Source organism: Alligator sinensis, unplaced genomic scaffold (assembly GCF_000455745.1).
Source record: "Alligator sinensis unplaced genomic scaffold, ASM45574v1 scaffold822_1, whole genome shotgun sequence".
Lineage (NCBI taxonomy): Eukaryota > Metazoa > Chordata > Crocodylia > Alligatoridae > Alligator > Alligator sinensis.
This window is the reverse complement of record NW_005842638.1, coordinates 206,894-212,727: the sequence shown is the minus strand read 5'-3', so window position 1 is coordinate 212,727 and position 5,834 is coordinate 206,894. Positions and strand designations below refer to the sequence as shown.

The following is a 5,834-nucleotide window of genomic DNA, read 5'->3' as shown; positions in this document are numbered from 1 at the left end:
TTCAGAAACCCTGAATATAGGAATGCTTGTCTTACATTTTGGTATAACTATCTAGGTGTTTATTTTGATTTGTTTTTCCTGTGACTTAAAAAGGAAGTTCTTCCTCAAACAAGCATCTCAACTGGCAGAGCTCAAGTTTTGATCCAAGTCATTATACTATATAACATATATATTTTATATTTGAAATATAAAAGTTAAGATGGCATGCTGGTACATGAAGAAGGCTATACCTGACAGCACTGAGGTGGCATGTGAAATTTTAAATCTTTGTCATTGTATGCATTTTGCTACAGATTTTCAGTTATAGGACCGCATGCTTTTTAAATGTTACAGCATTTTTCTACAACTTCTAATCAAGGTGTGTAATAGGGCTGTGCGAAGCTTCAGTCCCCGATTTTATTCGGCAGAGATTCGGCCCGATTCGGTGGCTGAATCAAATCAGTAGACCCTGTAATCTCTCTGAATCAATTCGGAGTAATTCGGAAATAGTTGATGATTCAGACATAGACACAGCTTTAAATGTTTTTCTATATACCTCAAGGTACCAGGCAGCTTGTGAATGCTGAGATGGTGGGGCAGATGGAGCATCCCCCACAGGAGCATGGGGGCTCCCCAGTGCGCTCAGCACTTCTGGTCCACTTCTGGGTCCATCAGGGAATGCGCAGGGCAACTGGAGCCTCCTGGGTCTGGAGGGATACCCGAGGTCCCCCTGCAGCCAGTCCACTTGCAGATTTGCTGCCGAGCACGCAGGGCCCCCACATGCTCCTGTGGGATGCTCCATCCATCCCACCATGGCAGCATTCACGAACTGCGCCTGATACCTCAAGGTATGCAGAAAAACATTTAAAGCTGCGTCTGTGGCCGAATCACTGATTCTCCAAATCAGCATCGAATCTTCAGATTTGTATTAGGCTGAATCGAGTTGGGGACAGTGATCTGAATCAACAAATCGAATCATTGTCCCCGATTCAGGCCGAATCTGAATCAAAAATGGCCTGTTTCGTACAGCCCTAGTGTATAATGCTTTTCATTCCTGTCTACAGTCTGAACTGTCTTCAAAGCAGGTTGATAAAAACTCTTTGCTGCAAAACTTCTCTTGTTAAACTACTGTGATACCCAATTACAACTGATAGCACTTTCTGTAATTCTAAAAGTTTGCCTTAGAATCTGTGATCAAAATGTCCTTTTTATCTTGCTGTAAGTACTGTATGCCAGCTGGTACGCTGCCACTATGCCACTCCAGCGGTGAATCCATACCATTTCAGCAGTGTATAGTACTTGCACAGACAGCAGCAAGTTTGTCCAACTCCTGTAAACAAAACAGAAGCAGAGGTTCTATTAGTTGTGGACCAACTGTAATAAATTTCTATAGAATAGCAGTTCATATCACTGGTAGAAAGATGCCCATGATTGGTACCTGAACCTTATATAGTAGGCACTATCTAATAATATTTTCAGTGCATGTAATTCTTGTAGTACACCAAAGTACTTCGTATATCACCATATGAAATGCAGCTATCTTTGATGTGAAAGGTAGCAGTCAGCTGGCTGATACACAATGTGGAGGAAACAACCTGTTGGCCAAGGACAATAGGGGAAATCCCACTAATTTAAAGAACTATGGAGTCTTTACTGTGTAGAGCAGGAGTTGTCAACTCTGGGCATGCGTACCCCTGGGGGTACTTGGGAAAGCCCCAGGCAGTACGCAGCAGTAATGCAGAGAAGTGGGGTGCAGAGTTCCCAGCACTTTGCGCCATTTGCGCCATCATGCACCACATGCTGCTGGTGCTTTTTTTTTTCCCCTGGTGCACACTGTTAGCACTTCCAGTTTTGCCACCCTGCCCCCACTCATTGACTGGTCACTGGGGGACTCCCCACTTCTTGACCAGCCACTAGGGGTACACTTACCAAAAAAGGTTGAAAACCCCTGATGTAGAGCAAAAGGAGGCAGGACCTCTGATTTAAAAGCCAGAACATGTAGCATTACTCTGAACTCAAGTTACCTGTCCTGAAAAGATAAAAGTAAGAGCAAAGTAAAGTAAAAGGGAGAGTCCCCTTCTCCCTAGCTCAGGGCCTAACCTTGAGGTAGCTCTCTAAACTGTAGAATGCCTGCAACAAAAAATTACATTGATTGGAGCTGTTGCCTTTCCCCAGACTCCCAGGGCTGCACACAATGGCTAGGGACAGACATTCAAAAAGCCTGGGCCTGAATTGATTCAATCTTTGCAGGTTAGTCTAAGCTGTGTTGCTTAAAACTGATTAATAACCAGACAGACATTGTCTGTTAAACCAGGAAATGGAGCCACATGCCTGCAGTAGCTCAAGCCAGAAGCTCAGGAGCACTAGAGCACACCTGCCAGCCACTGCTAAAGGGGAGGGAAGAAAGACACCTTCCAAGGCTCTCTTCCTTCCCTGCTGGAGCGGAGAGGGTATGTCCAGACACCAGCCGGGACTAGCAGGACACAGGAGATGCCAAGCACCAGCCTGGGGGGGCACTTGCTGCCAGGCTGAGGAGTGGGGATGGGGAAAAAGTCCTCTCTCTGAAGTAAGCATATATTGAACACAGCAATTTGCAAAGCATACAAACATGGAACTGCCAAAAAACTTCACCTAAGCTAAGATGAAACCCAGTAAAACATAGCATACACAGCTTAGTCTAATTTAAAATGTAAAACAGGAAGACAAAAAAAATAGCTTTACTAATCCTGAGGGCAGAGGGTCTCCTTACAACCAGGCATTCATAAAGGATTTCTTTAGGTATTCCCACCACCTTTATAATGTTAATGTAGCTCTCTGCATTCCTTGGTGAAGCTGTCTGCAACTTCCCTTAAGTACCTCTCCAGCACATGTGTGATGATTATCAGGTCTTTGCCAACACTTCCCAGGTCTTAGCTCTGGGCTCACAGGTACAGGACTTGAATCTGCACACAGGGGACTAGCTTGCCTCTCTTCCTCCACTCCAGGACACACTGTTGAATTAATCCCCTCCCTGCCTGGATGCAGGCAAACCCCAGGGTTTGCCAGCAAAGATGGAGGAGGGGAGAAGGAAAGGAGGGAGAAATTTGCCTTAGGGACCATGGCAGGCCAGCATCTGGCCACACCCTGCCCCTGCTCTAGCTAGAGAGCAAAGGGGAGGGGCCAGCCCAGATCACTGGAGCAGAGAGCAGAGCTCTGCCCAGCCCAGAGAGCATTCTGGGATGCTGGGGGAGTCTGATTTAACTTAAACCAGCAAGCGGTCTGGGACAGACATTGCATAAACTGGTTTAAGCTAAATCAGGTAGGTCTGATAGTACATTCAACCAGGCTTACCTTAAAAGTTTCAGACATTTTCAAATGGGTTTATGTGCACTGAATGTCTGTTCTGTTACAGGTTTAAACCAGTTTCTGATCACCTGAACTGGTTTGCATGTAATGTCTGGCCCTAGCCTATATGAGGAACCACTTTCCTGAGTCTGTTTATGCAACTTGGGAAAGGCCTTTAGTTTTTCCTTGTAGCTAAGCAACCAGAAGCTCTCAGGCTGAGCATCTCTCTCTTCCCACCCACCACAGATGCTCATCACTAAGATCTGGTCCTATTCAGCCTAAAACTTTGCTGGACTTACATTTAAATATTTCTATTGACTGATCTGAAATAATCATCTGGTGGTCTACTGAGTTTTTGGAAGACTTTTTGTTTCTGCATCAATTTATTTGAACAAGTCAGACTGCAGTAAAAGCTTCTAGCTTAAAGCATATGCAAAGGGAAAAATCAAAGGAGCTTTTCTCAAGTGTGGGTGAATTGCACAAACCCCCATGCAAACTCCTGTTCAGTTTTTAAATTGTTAGAAAGACAGTTATTGAGTTGGATGAAGGCTGAATCCTGATCATTAATTCTAATCCTTTCCAAGAAGTTACCTCTCCATCATCCCTTATTCAGAACATATTACATGTAATCGGTATTGTTTAGTGATAATGACTGATGCTTTACACAATGGCTGTGTCTAAAGCTTTAGAATTACATTTTACTGAGTCATAGCAAAGGAGGTAGCAGTGGATGTTTCTCTGAATGGGTGTTTAATTATTATATTTTTAATTCACTCACTTCGTTGTCCAGCTGTGGCTGCTAAATTACAAGTGTTTTGTAAAAGAGAAATTAGCTGGACTTTGAGAGAGCAGGCATTTTAGTCAGCATCCAGTTTGAATAAATGTTTGCAAAGTGAAGAAGCTCTGGATTAGTGAAATCTCCTGTCTTCCAAGGAGAACAATGGTACAGTTAGCTATTCCCTCGTAGGTTCACTTGGAAAGATTTTTAGGACTCCCCATTTTTAGGACAGCAGATAATGCCTTTAATTTACAACTGTTTTATTATCTTAGACTTTGCCATCACAATGGGAGCTATACAAGCTGTTTAGATCACTGGTCAGAATGAATCTCTATGGAAACCCTATTATGTTCCTAAGAGTTCAAAAATAGCTGCAGCTGCAACTGGTGGCTGACTGCAATACCACAACCACAGGCAACACAGCAGCCAGCATTCCCCCATGCACTGCCACAGCCCAGGGCACAGAGCTGCCCCATTAAGCCTCTACCTTTGACTATAATTTTCAGACCAAACTAATCTCGTTTACTACCTTTCCTTTTAAGGCTGCACAGAATAGCTTTCAACAAATATGCTGGGGGCAGGCAGTCGTTCAGGGCCCCACAGGAGGTAGCTTCCCAAAACTAGGTCAACACGGACGTAAAATTAGATGCAACATACTGCTGACCAAACCAAAAGAATGAGCCTTCATTAAGAATTCTACCTTTGCAATGTTATACTCAGCTTGAAGTTACCAAGTATGGCATCAGGTAACTCTCCACTAAAACCATTTCTTGCCCAAATTTGCCACAGCTGAATTGATAAGGGCCCGAGACAAAGCATAAATGGATATCTGGAAGTTCACAAACAAGGGGAAAAATCTTTAAAGAGGAGGCATCATATTTTGCATGATTTATAATACCAGCAAATCCTCACAGGACTGCTCCAACCAATGATTAGGCACTTCACCTTTAGGTATTCAGAGTGCTGCTGAGCCATTTATTATATTTAATTGCTTCAGAATTGCCAAACTTAATTGCTTTCCATGAGCATGCAAATAGAAAAGCTCAGATCTACAAGCTTCTTCGAACTGCTTGAAATTAACATTTGGAGCAATGATATTAAAAATGTGCATGTGGGATGACAAAAACTGGTGGCCAGACAGAATTAGTGTGAAAAAAAACTTCAATTCTCAAACTAATAATTTTGAACAATACCTTGATGAAATCAGTTTTAGCCATGTTCTGCAGCACTGGTCATTGCAAAGTATCTTTCATGTCTGAAAAATCAAAAATTTGAGAAAAATGAATGAACAGAACAAACAGACTTGAAATGAACAGACTGACCCTGACTTAAGACAACCCAGCTGAGTAATGCATCTGGGTTGACATAAAGAAACAACAGAATACATGACAAATAATACTTGTTTCTGCCTTCTTGGTATTTTAGGATCAATACTCACAATATTCAATTACAGGCTTTGTTTAAACAATGTCAGCTATCCATTTGAAACATAATTCAGCATGTACTTATTTACCTAGCTGGACTATATCTAACTGTGGTCATGTTTTTTATGTTAAGATGCGTTACACCTGCTTTTTCATCATGTCAGCAAGTCTAGGTGAGACACATGCATAGCCAAAGAAGTTCAGCACTAACAACTTCAACTCAGCCTAGAGAGTGCTTTTCTCTTTATGATAGAAAATGACTACTTAAACACCCTGCCCAAGACTACTGCACAGTAGCATCACATGGCAGAAACTGCAGTGTGATGCTA

The 5,834-nt window shown here is 42.7% G+C and overlaps 1 long non-coding RNA gene across 1 annotated transcript; it reads right to left on the bottom strand.

Moving 5' to 3' along the window:
- Positions 1–963: 963 nt before the first annotated feature.
- LOC102377602 lies at positions 964–5,338 on the bottom strand. Its single transcript, XR_324939.1, has 3 exons — positions 5,275–5,338; positions 1,909–2,008; positions 964–1,309 (listed from the first exon to the last, which is right to left on the bottom strand). It is a non-coding gene; the product is annotated as an uncharacterized LOC102377602 (long non-coding RNA).
- Between the last annotated feature and the right edge of the window lie 496 nt (positions 5,339–5,834).